Raw genomic sequence first — 12796 nt, 5'->3', positions numbered from 1 at the left:
GGTTTGGTGCCACTTTCACTGCCCAAGGGTCAGTGCTGTGGGCTGAAGACCTTGTCAAGCTACAGCTCCCAGACTGAGCCATAGCAGTTTAAAGTGGCGTCAAACTGCATTTGGTTTGGATGCGCCCCGTGACTATAGTAGCATTCAAGGCACCACAGGAGTAACCAAGGTGTATCTACACTTCACATTTTATAGCAGATTGATAGTAGTTTAATTGCGACAGCTCCATGCTGTGGAATTGTGGGACCTGTAGTTTGGTGAGCTCTCCTTTCGTTGGGTGCAGTTCTAGTCTAGCCCTTGATCTCATTGGATTCTGTAGCCATGGATACAACCATCTATGGCTTAGAATATATATATATATATATATATATATATATATATATATATGCATTGCATTGCATTGCATCTTGTATATATATATATATGCATTGCATTGCATCTTGTATATATATATATATATATGCATTGCATTGCATCTTGAATATATATATATATATGCATTGCATTGCATCTTGATATATATATATGCATTGCATCTTGAATATATATATATGCATTGCATTGCATCTTGAAATATATATATATGCATTGCATCATATATATATATATATTTGCATTGCATCTTGAAATATATATATATATGCATTGCATCATGAAATATATATATGCATTGCATTGCATCTTGAATATATATATATATATGCATTGCATCTTGAATATATATATATATATATATATGCATTGCATTGCATCTTGTGTGTATGTGTGCATATATATATATATATATATATATATATATATATTGCATTGCATTGCATTGCATTGCATTGCATTGCATTGCATTGCATTGCAATTCCTCTTTTAACTGCTTTGGCAACATCTACTGGAAGTGTCCCATCCAAAACTGCAAATCCCTGGATCCCTTGGATTTTTGCCATGGCAGTGAAGGTGTGCGTCTGTGTATTGCATTGTTGGGTGCAATTCTAGTCCAGCCCTTGATCACATTGGATTCTGTATCCATGGATTCAACCATCCATTGCTTGAATTATATATATATATATATATATATATATATATATATATGCATTGCATTGCATTGCATTGCATTGCATTGCATTGCATTGCATTGCATTGCATTGCATTGCATTGCATTGCATTGTATTTCATTGGACTTCCTCTTTTAACTGCTATGGCAACATCTGCTTGAAGTGTCCCATCCAAAACTGCCAATCTCCGGGTTCCTTAGGCTTTTACCATGGCAGCGAAAGTATGTGTGTGTGTGTGTGCGCGCGCGTGTGTGTGCATTGCATTGTGCTGTGATTCCTCTTTTAACTGCTATGGCAACATCTGCTTGAAGTGTCCCATCCAAAACTGCAAATCCCTTGGGCTTTCGCCATGGCAGCGAAAGTGTGTGTGTCTGTGTGTGCATTGCATCGCATTACATTACACTAATTCCTCTTTTAACTGCTGCACGTGTCCCATCCAAAACTGCAGATCCCTGGATTCCTTGGCCTTCTGTCATGGCAACGAACGAACACACAGTCACACACGCATATATTTGCATTGCATTGCATTACACTGTGGTTCCTCTTTAACTGCTAAGGCAACATCTGATTGAAGTGTCTCATACAAAACTGCAAATCCCTGGATCCCTTGGGCTTTTGCCATAGCAGTGAAAGTATGTGTGTATGTGCATTGCACTGCACTGCATTGCATTGCAAACAGTGTAATTCCTCTTTTAACTGCTAGAAGTATCCCATCCAAAACTGCAAATTCCTGAATTCCTTGAACTTTTGCCATGGCAACAAAGCATTGCATTCATGCATTGCGTTGCATTACACTGTGATTCCTCTTTAACTGCTATGGCAACATCTTCTGGATGGCAGTGAAAGTAAGTGTGTGCATGCGTGTACATGCATTGTATTGCATTACAAACACTGCAATTCCTCTTTTAACTGCTAGACATGTCCCATCCAAAACTGCAAATTCCTGGATTCCTTCAACTTTTGCCATGGCAGCTAATATATTTGCATTGCATTGCATTATGCTGTGATTCCTCCTTAACTGCTATGGCAACATCTGCTGGAAGGGTCTCACCCAAAACTGCAAATCCCTGGATCCCTTGGGGTTTTGCCATGGCAGTGAAAGTATGTGTGTGCGTGCATGTATGTGCATTGCATTGCATTGCAAACACTGTAATTCCTCTTTTAACTGTCCCATCCAAAACTGCAAATTCCTGGATTCCTTGAACTTTTGCCATGGCAGCTAATACATTTGCACTGCACTGCACTGCACTGCATTGCATTACGCTGCAATTCCTCCTTAACTGCTATGGCAACATCTGCTGGAAGGGTCTCACCCAAAACTGCAAATCCCTGGAACCCTTGGGTTTTTGCCATAGCAGTGAAAGTATGTGTATGCGTGTATGTGCACTTCATTGCATTGCAAAAAGTGTAATTCCTCTTTTAAGTGCTAGAAGTGTCCCATCCAAAACTGCAAATCCCTGGCTGCCTCGAACTTTTGCCATGGCAACAAAGCATTGCATTCATGCATTGCATTACACTGTGATTCCTCCTTAACTGCTATGGCAACATCTGCTGGAAGGATCTCATACAAAACTGCAAATCCCTGGATCCCTTGGGCTTTTGCCATGGCAGTGAAAGTATGTGTGTGCGTGCAGTCATTGCATTGCATTGCATTGCAAACAGTGTAATACAGCTTTTAACTGCAAATCCCTGGATCCCTTGGGCTTTTGCCATGGCAGTGTAAGTATGTGCATGTGTGCATGTATGTGCAGTGAATTGCATTGCATTGCAAACACTGTAATTGAACTTTTGCCATGGCAGCGAATATATTTGCATTGCATTGCACTGCGTTGCATTACGCTGTGATTCCTCCTCAACTGCTATGGCAACATCTGCTGGAGGTGTCTCATCCAAAACTGCAAATCCTTGGATCCCTTGGGCTTTTGCCATGGCAGTGAAAGTGGAATCAGTGCTATAAAGGCCCTGGGAGAAGTCTATTAGAGATGGCTAATGCTGTGGTCCTCAGCGTGGGATGCTATGAAGTACAACTCCCAGAATCCTGGGCAATCAGCCAATGGGTTTCACTCACTACGAATTGAGCTTGGCACCGATTTACCTGCCAGGGTTCAACGCTACAGCATGGGACTGACTTACCTGCCTGTGCTCCATGCTATGGAATCCTGGAAGTTGTAGTTTTGCAAGGTTTGGCTCAAAGGAGTGCAAACTGCAGCTCCTAGGATTCCATTGCAGGGAGCCCTAGTCATCGCAAGTGGTGTCAAACTGCATCAGTTGCATGGTGCAAATGCACCCTACAATGAGTGAATTTTATTGTTATGGTCACTGACCAGGAGTTTAAAACTTTACAACATTTAAAGGGTGTCAACATTAAAACCAAAAAATACAATTTTTATATTAACTCAGTGGTGGAAAGCATGGAAAAAGAGGGTGCGTATCCACCTAATCTTGCAAACGTGCCACTCCGTGTTCTCTTGTATGCCGATGACGCAGTGTTACTTTCTCTCTCTTGTGTGGGGTTAAGATGCCTACTAAGAACCCTGGAATCAGATTGTAAAACTGAACAATTACTCCAGGATGGCTTTGGTTTCTATCGGGAGGACCAGCATTCGGAAACCGCTGTTCTAATGCTTTGAGCAATAACTTTCTAGCAGCGAATTCTCAAGTGCCTCACCAAACTACAAGTCCCAGGATCTCATGGCTTCAAGTGGCTATCATTCTGTTTGACATCCTTGTTATGGCTGTTGCAAACTTGGGCTCTCCCTCCGGGTGTTTTGGACTTCAACTCCCACAATTCCTAACAGCCTACCGGCTGTTAGGAATTGTGGGAGTTGAAGTCCAAAACACCCGGAGGGAGGGCCCAAGTTGGCCCTTGCCTGCCTTAAACCAAACTCGGCATTGCAACGGTGCTGCGGCTTCCTTTCCGAGGTGCTACGAAATCTCTGTCCCAATGGGTAGCCTTTTGATTACAATGCCAGAGTCGCCGCAATGCACTCCATCCCTCCCTTTGCTCCGCTATGTGTTGAACCGCCTATCGTGGGTTGTTTTCAGACCTGGCCCTCGCCACCACGTTGCCGACAGTGCTTTGTACGCACGTGTGTTCTCTTATTTAAAATTTGGTTAGATGTCCCCATCTGCACTCAATTTATAGCACTACGATTGCACATTAACTGCCATGGGTCCTGTTAGGGATTCCTCATCTTGAGAGGAGGAAGGGGAGCAGGGAAGTGCTCGGGAACTGGAGGGAGAAGAAGAATCAGACGATGAGGGTTTGAAAGTGCCCACTTTTCTAGAAAGGCGAGTATCAAGGTCATTGTTACCAGCGAAAGCTGACTCCTCCTGCTACTGATTTATAGCCCTGAATTCCCCATGCTGGAGGCGCTAGGGAGTCTCCCAATTAGCTCAGCGTTTTTAGCACAGATGCTATTTTGCAAGGATAGCTGCTAAAAATGCTGAGCTAAAATTGGAGACTCCCTAGGGAATTGGAAGAAGAATCAGACAATGAGGGTTTGAAAGTGCCCACATTTCTAGAGAGACGAGTATCAGGGTCGTTGCTACCAGCGAAAGCTGACTCCTCCTGCTACTGATTTATAGCCCTGAATTCTCCATGCTGGAGGCGCTAGGGAGTCTCCCAATTAGCTCAGCATTTTTATCACAGGTGGCATTCTGCTAGGATGGCTGCTAAAAATGCTGAGCTAATTGGGAGACTCCCTAGCGCCTCCAGCATGGGGGATTCAGGGCTATAAATCCGTAGCAGGAGGAGTCAGCTTGCACGACCCAAGTATGTGTTCTCTCTTATTTAAAGTTTGGTGAGATGTCCCTATCTCAATTTTTAGTGCTACGATTGCACTTTAACTGCCATGGGTCCTGTTAGGGATTCCTCATCTTGGGAGGAGGAAGGGGAGAAGGGAAATGCTTGGGAATTGGAGGGAGAAGAAGAATCGGACGATGAGGGTTTGAAAGTGGCCACATTTCTAGATAGACGAGACAGAGCACAGATGGCGTTGTGCTAGGATAGCTGCTAAAAACACTGAGCTAATTGGGAGACTCCCTAGCGCCTCCAGCGTGGGGAATTCAGGGCTATAAATCAGTAGCAGGAGTCAGCTTTCGCTGGTAACAACGACCCTTGTACTTCTGTTTTCACTCCTATTATTTAATTATTTACAGTATTTATATATTCCGCCCTTCTCACCCCGCAGGGGACTCAGGGCGGATTACAGTGTACATATACATGGCAAACATTCAATGCCATAGACACGCAACATATATAGACAGACACACAGAGGCTACTTAACATTCCAGCTTTTTGATTAGGGTATTCTGGCCACCGGGGAGCTGTCGCTTCACCGTCCATGTGTGACACTAATGAAGTACTTCCTCATTCTTTGCCTGCTTGCTGGAGATTTTTATGGCATCGTAAATTAGTTAAATTAGCCTCCCCGCATATGCGGTACCTAAATTTCCTGCTTGACAGATGCAGCTGTCAACAGCAAGCAATCTGCTTTGTGTCTCTAAGGACTTCTTTCATTGTCTGATGGAAGGCTAGTGTTTCTTTTGGGACTTTGCAAGAGACTTAAATTTGTGTCTGGATCAAGACTTCCTTGTTTTCTTTTGCCCTTTTCAATTGCATTTGCTTATCTTTTGTGTTTGCTGGAGTAAAGCAATTTTCTTTTACTTTCAAAATGATCTAAAGGCTGTTTTTTGAAGGGCAACTCAGGACAGGTCCATCCTATGGAATGCAATGGATTTGCCATTTAGGACGACGTTAGAGTTGCCTAGTCGGGAATTCTAGTATGCCAGTCTCAGGATGCAATCCTAATGCTATAAATTGGTCATGCGGACGTTACATGCAAGCACTTTTTGCTCATGCATTGAAGGCACATGGTCTGTTTGAGCTCCTCGGTTAGCGGGCAAAGGGTGCGTCTGCACTGTGAAATTAATGCGCTTTGATATCACTTGGACATCCATGACTCAGTGCTATGGGCTCCTGGGAGTTGTCGTTTGGTGTTGCATCGTTTGGCAGGAAAATGACAAAAGCCTTGCAAAACTGTAACTCCCATCATTCCTAAGCCATGGTAGTTGTTGATGTGGCGTCAAACTGCATCAATCTTACAGTGTGGATGCATCATCCAAGCATCGATAACTGCCCAACATAGAAATCTATGGGAAGATCTTTCCTTGGCTGTTTCCTCCACTCAAGTGTGGATTTATTTTACTCCTCTTTCGATTAAAGTGGTAAATAATGTGCCTTTCCTACTCAGGACCTCTTCCGAAAAGAACAACAACAACGGCCTTTCTGTTGCTGTTTGTGTCTCATGTTATCCTCCTTCCCCCTGTTTTGTCCTATTCTTAACGAAACCTTGATCCCGTTTGCATGGAATACAATAAAACAAGTGTGGCTAAAATAAGTGGCACTGACTGATGTGGGCTAGGAAAGGGGATATTAGGCTTGCGCGATCAATTAAAAACATGTTTCGATACTCACTACAGTGTGTATGGGGAAGTGTTTCCGAAATTAGACGGTGCAATAACGAGTTAACTACTTTTTTGCAACTTTTCGTTAAGTAATTGAGCCAGTAGGAAAGCTTTTCCCTGTAATAGGTAGTAAGAGCAGCTACTAAAATAAAAACATTTCCACTCCCTTGGCAGCCACCTCACCACCAAAGTCAACATCGACACCGAAATACAACATTGCCTGAGCTCTGCGAGTGGAGCATTTTTCCGAATGAAGCAGAGAGTGTTTGAGGACCGGGACATCCGTAGGGAGACCAAGATGCTTGTTTATAAAGCTATTGTCCTCCCAACCCTGCTATACGCCTGCGTAACGTGGACTGTCTACAGACATTAACATTGACACTGAAATACAACACCGCCTGAGCTCTGCGAATGGAGCATTTTTCTGAATGAAGCAGAGCATGTTTGAGGATCGGGACATCCATAGGGAGACCAGGGTGCTTGTTTATAAAGCTATTGTCCTCCCAACCCTGCTATACGCCTGCGAAACGTGGACTGTCTACAGACGTCAACATTGACACCGAAATACAACACCGCCTGAGTGCTGCAAGTGGAGCATTTTTCCGAATGAAGCAGAGAGTGTTTGAGGACCGGGACATCCATAGGGAGACCAAGATGCTTGTTTATAAAGCTATTGTCCTCCCAACCCTGCTATACGCCTGCGAAACGTGGACTGTCTACAGACATCAACATTGACACCGAAATACAACACCGCCTGAGCTCTGCAAGTGGAGCATTTTTCCGAATGAAGCAGAGAGTGTTTGAGGACCGGGACATCCGTAGGGAGACCAAGGGGCTTGTTTACAAAGCTATTGTCCTCCCAACCCTGCTATACGCCTGCGAAACGTGGACTGTCTACAGACATCAACATTGACACTGAAATACAACACTGCTTGAGCTCTGTGACTGCAGCATTTTTCTGAATGAAACAGAGAGTGTTTGAGGACTGGGATGTCCGTAGGGAGAACAAGGTGCTTGTTTATAAAGCTATTATCCTCCCAACCCTGCTATATGCCTGCGAGACGTGGACTGTCTACAGACATCAACATTGACACTGAAATACAACACTGCTTGAGCTCTGTGACTGCAGCATTTTTCTGAATGAAACAGAGAGTGTTTGAGGACTGGGATGTCCGTAGGGAGAACAAGGTGCTTGTTTATAAAGCTATTATCCTCCCAACCCTGCTATATGCCTGCGAGACGTGGACTGTCTACAGACATCAACATTGACACTGAAATACAACACTGCTTGAGCTCTGTGACTGCAGCATTTTTCTGAATGAAACAGAGAGTGTTTGAGGACTGGGATGTCCGTAGTGAGAACAAGATGCTTGTTTATAAAGCTATTGTCCTCCCAACCCTGCTATATGCCTGCGAAACGTGGACTGTCTACAGACGTCATACGTAACTCCTGGAACGACTCCCATCAGCGCTTGCCTCCAAAAAAATCCTGCAAGTACAGCACTTTCCTGAATGAAGCAGAGAGTGTTTGAGGACCGGGACATCCGTAGGGAGACCAAGGAGCTTGTTGATAAAGCTATTGTCCTCCCAACCCTGCTATACACCTGCGAGACGTGGACTGTCTACAGACGTCACATGCAACTCCTGGAACGATTCCATCAGCGCTGCTTCTGGAAAATCCAGCAAATCTCTTCGGAAGACAAGCAGACAAACAGCGTGCTGGAAGAAGCAAAGACCACCAGCACTGAAGTGATGGTCCTCCGCCATCAACTCCACTGGACTGGCCACGTTGTCCAGATGCCCGACCACAGAGCGGCTTACAAGATATATTTTCATGCAATATATATGATATTATTAGGATAGTACAATATCAGTATTATATATTACTATATTGCACTGTACCATTATATTGTAATATTATTAGTAATATTACATGTAATGTAAATATATAATTATAATATTGTATTACTATTAATATTATATTGTATTATAACATTATACATATTATATGTATATAGGTAAAGGTAAGGGTTGTCCCCTGACATTACGTCCAGTCATGTCTGACTCTGGGACTCTGGTGGTCATCTCCATTCCTAAGCCAAAGAGCCGGAGTTGTCCATAGACACCTCCAAGGTCATGTGGCCGGTATGACTGCATGGAGCACTGTTACCTTCCCGCCGGAGCGGTACCTATTGATCTACTCACATTTACATGTTTGCAAACTGCTAGGTTGGCAGAAGCTAGGACTGACAGGAAGCTCACGCTGCTCCCTGGAATCGAACCTGCGACCTTTCGGTCAACAAGCTCAGCGCTTTAACCCACTGTGCCACCGGGGGCTCCAGTTATGTATATATGTACATACAATATACTATATTATATTATTAGTAAAGACAAGATGGAACTGTCTTCTCCTAACCTCTGTCTTCACTCTGGCCAGAGCAGCTCAAAGCCAACCTTAAAAACTCTGGCGTAGACACTGAGAACTGGGAAGCCCTGGCCCTTGAGCGTTCCAGTTGGAGGTCAGCTGAGACCAGCAGTGCTGCGGAATTTAAAGAGGCACGAATGGAAGAAGAAAGAGAGAAACGTGCCAAGAGGAAGGCGCATTAAGTCAACCCCGACTGGGACTGCCTTCCACCTGGAAACCGGTGTCCTCGCTGTGGGAGAATATGCAGATCAAGAATAGGGCTCCACAGTCACCTATGGACCCATCAGAATGCTGATCCTGGAAGACTATCCTACTTGGCCAATGAGGGATCGCCGAAGTTGAAGTTGAAAGTCCTTTCCCATTTTTGAACCATTGGTCCAGTTGGACCCAACGTCGCCATGATGTATTTAGTGCGCCTAGGACCATGATGGTGAACCTATGACACGCATGTCAGCACTGACACGCGTAGCCATTTTTGATGACACATGATCACATGCGGCCGCATACAGAGGAGATGGAGCTGCATCCCAAGAAGGACATTTCATCCTCGGCTCCTGCATCAGCATTTTTCTATAATGCTGAGATATATAGAATCATAGAATCAAAGAGTTGGAAGAGACCTCCTGGGCCATCCAGTCCAACCCCATTCTGCCAAGAAGCAGGAATATTGCATTCAAATCACCCCCGACAAATGGCCATCCAGCCTCTGCTTAAAAGCTTCCAAAGAAGGAGCCTCCACCACACTCCGGGGCAGAGAGTTCCACTGCTGAACGGCTCTCACAGTCAGGAAGTTCTTCCTAATGTTCAGATGGAATCTCCTCTCTTGTAGTTTGAAGCCATTGTTCCGCGTCCTAGTCTCCAGGGAAGCAGAAAACAAGCTTGCTCCCTCCTCCTCCCTGTGGCTTCCTCTCACCTATTTATACATGGCTATCATATCTCCTCTCAGCCTTCTCTTCTTCAGGCTAAACATGCCCAGTTCCCTAAGCCGCTCCTCATAGGGCTTGTTCTCCAGACCCTTGATATGGCATTGTAGAAAAAGCAGGTAAGTTAAATAATTAGTTTTTGGTTTATTAAATACAGTTATATATTACAATTTCCTCTGCAGAAGGAAAAACCCGACGAGAGTATCGCCGTAAGTCGGAATCCACTCGAAGGCTCATAACTGCAGGAAGTGAGGTTTTATTCCCACGGTTCTGAGAGTTTTGAGATGGAATTTTGAGTGGGACAGTTGGAGAAGTAACTGAAGTCGGAGTGGGTGAGGTCCAAATCCTGATTTTGTTGTTTCCGCTAAGGTGAGGAGTATACACTTGGATAGACATGGCTGCAACTCCTATCTATCAGCTTAAGTGGCCAAGGAGGGGAAGAAAAGGGCTTGAGGCTGTTAGGGATTGTGGGAGTTGAAGTCCAAAACACCTGGAGGGAGGGAGGGCCCAAGTTGGCCCATGCCTTGCCCCACTGGATGTTGCTGCCAATTGTGGGAGAAATCAGGTCGAATAATAATAATAATGATTTATTTACAGTATATATATTCCGCCCTTCTCAACCCAAAGGGGACTCAGGGCAGATCACAGAACACATACACGGCAAACATTCATGAAAATGAGCAAAATCTGGCTAACCAGTATTTAAAAAGTTCTAGAATAAGGACATAAATAAAAAAATCACACTCTGAAAACAGGGGAATTCGAAACAGGAAACAATCAGAGTTAGCACCTCCCAACAAAGGATTCCCCCAGGCAGGAAGCAAGACCACCAAGCGCAGCAGCATTGCCCATACACCAATCAAGGAACATGAAAGCAAGGGAATGCCAGACAAGAATTAATCAGGGCCAGCTAACACATCCCAACAAAGGATTCCCCCAGGCAGGAAGCAGCCACGCTTTGAAGCTGCAAGGCCATTTAATGCTAATCAAGCTGGTCAATGACAACATTCCCACTTGCCTCCAACAGACAAGAGTTCTTTGCTAAACCTCCCAACAAAGGATTCCCCCAGGCAGGAAGCAGCCAGGCTTTGAAGCTGCAAGGCCATTCAAAGCTAATCAAGCTGGTCAATGGCAACATTCCCACTTGCCTCCAACAGACAAGAGTTCTTGCTAAACCTCCCAACAAAGGATTCCCCTAGGCAGGAAGCAGCCAGGCTTTGAAGCTGCAAGGCCATTTAATGCTAATCAAGCTGGTCAATGGCAACATTCCCACTTGCCTCCAACAGACAAGAGCTCTTGCTAAACCTCCCAACAAAGGATTCCCCTAGGCAGAAAGCAGCCAGGCTTTGAAGCTGCAAGGCCATTCAATGCTAATCAAGCTGGCTAACAGCAACATTCCCACTTGCCTCCAACAGACAAGAGTTTTTTGGTAAACCTTCCAACAAAGGATTCCCCCAGGCAGGAAGCAGCCAGGCTTTGAAGCTGCAAGGCCATTCAATGCTAATCAAGCTGGCCAACGGCAGCATTCCCACTTGCCTCCAACAGACAGGAGTTCTTTCTCTCACCCTGGACATTATTCCAGAGATACATAAACAGGCAGCAAACGGCCAGACCTTGAAGCTGCAAGATCATCAAACATTAATCAAGGGGGCCAATTGCAATATTTACACTTGCCTCCAACAGACAAGAGTTCTTTCTCCCACCCTGGACATCATTCCACAGATATATATAAAGGATGCCTGCCAGAGATGCGGGCGAAACGTCAGGAGAGAATGCTGCTGGAAAATGGCCAGACAGCCTGGAAAACTTACAAAAGAACTGTTGTCTGTTTGAGGCAAGTGCGAATGTTGCCATTGACCACTTTTATTATTTATTTATACTTTATTTATTTACGATACTCATTATTTATCGTGTCCGGGCAACCAGTCAATTATATTACATTTCTAACAGGAACAAAGCAAACAAACAGACAAAATACCAAACTTGTGAGTTTGGTAGTTGATTAGATGTCCTTTGACCAGTATCTGTCCCCTTGGAGTGCCTCTGGTGTTGCCGCAAGTGCATCATGTGGCAGGGCTCAGGGTGCATTGCAGCAGGTGGTCAGTGGTTTGCTCTTCTCTGCACTCGCATGTCGTGGATTCCACTTTGTAGCCCCATTTCTTAAGATTGGCTCTGCATCTCGTGGTGCCAAAGCACAGTCTGTTCAGCGCCTTCCAAGTCGCCCAGTCTTCTGTGTGCCCAGGGGGGAGTCTCTCATTTGGTATCACCCATGGATTGAGGTGCTGGGTTTGGGCCTGCCACTTTTGGACTCTCGCTTGCTGAGGTGTTCCAGCGACTGTCTCTGTAGATCTAAGAAAACTATGTCTTGATTTAAGTCGTTGACGTGCTGGCTGATACCCAAACGGGATGAGCTGGAGATGTCTCTGCCTTGGTCCTTTCACTATTGGCTGCTCCTTCCCGGCGGATGTCAGGTGGCGCAATACCGGCTAAGCAGTGTAATTTCTCCAGTGGTGTAGGGCACAGACACCCTGTGATAATGCGGCATGTCTCATTAAGAGCCACATCCACTGTTTGAGCGTGGTGAGATGTGTTCCACACTGGGCATGCATTCTCAGCAACAGAGTAGCACAGCGCAAGGGCAGATGTCTTCACTGTGTCTGGTTGTGATCCCCAGGTTGTGCCAGTCAGCTTTCGTACGATGTTGTTTCTAGCGCCCACTTTTTGCTTGATGTTCAGGCAGTGCTTCTTGTAGGTCAGAGAACGGTCCAGAGTGACTCTTCCCAGGTATTTGGGTGTGTTGCAATGCTCCAGTGGGATTCCTTCCCAGGTAATAATCCTCAGAGCTCGGGATGCCTGTCTGTTCTTAAGGTGAAATGTGCATGTCTGTGTTTTAGATGGATTAGGGATCAGCTGTAGTAGGTGGTAAGAGCACC

This window comes from Anolis sagrei, chromosome Y (genome assembly GCF_037176765.1).
Source record: "Anolis sagrei isolate rAnoSag1 chromosome Y, rAnoSag1.mat, whole genome shotgun sequence".
In the NCBI taxonomy this organism is placed as follows: Eukaryota; Metazoa; Chordata; class Lepidosauria; order Squamata; family Dactyloidae; genus Anolis; species Anolis sagrei.
The sequence above is the reverse complement of the archived record's forward strand: the minus strand, read 5'-3'. Positions refer to the sequence as shown.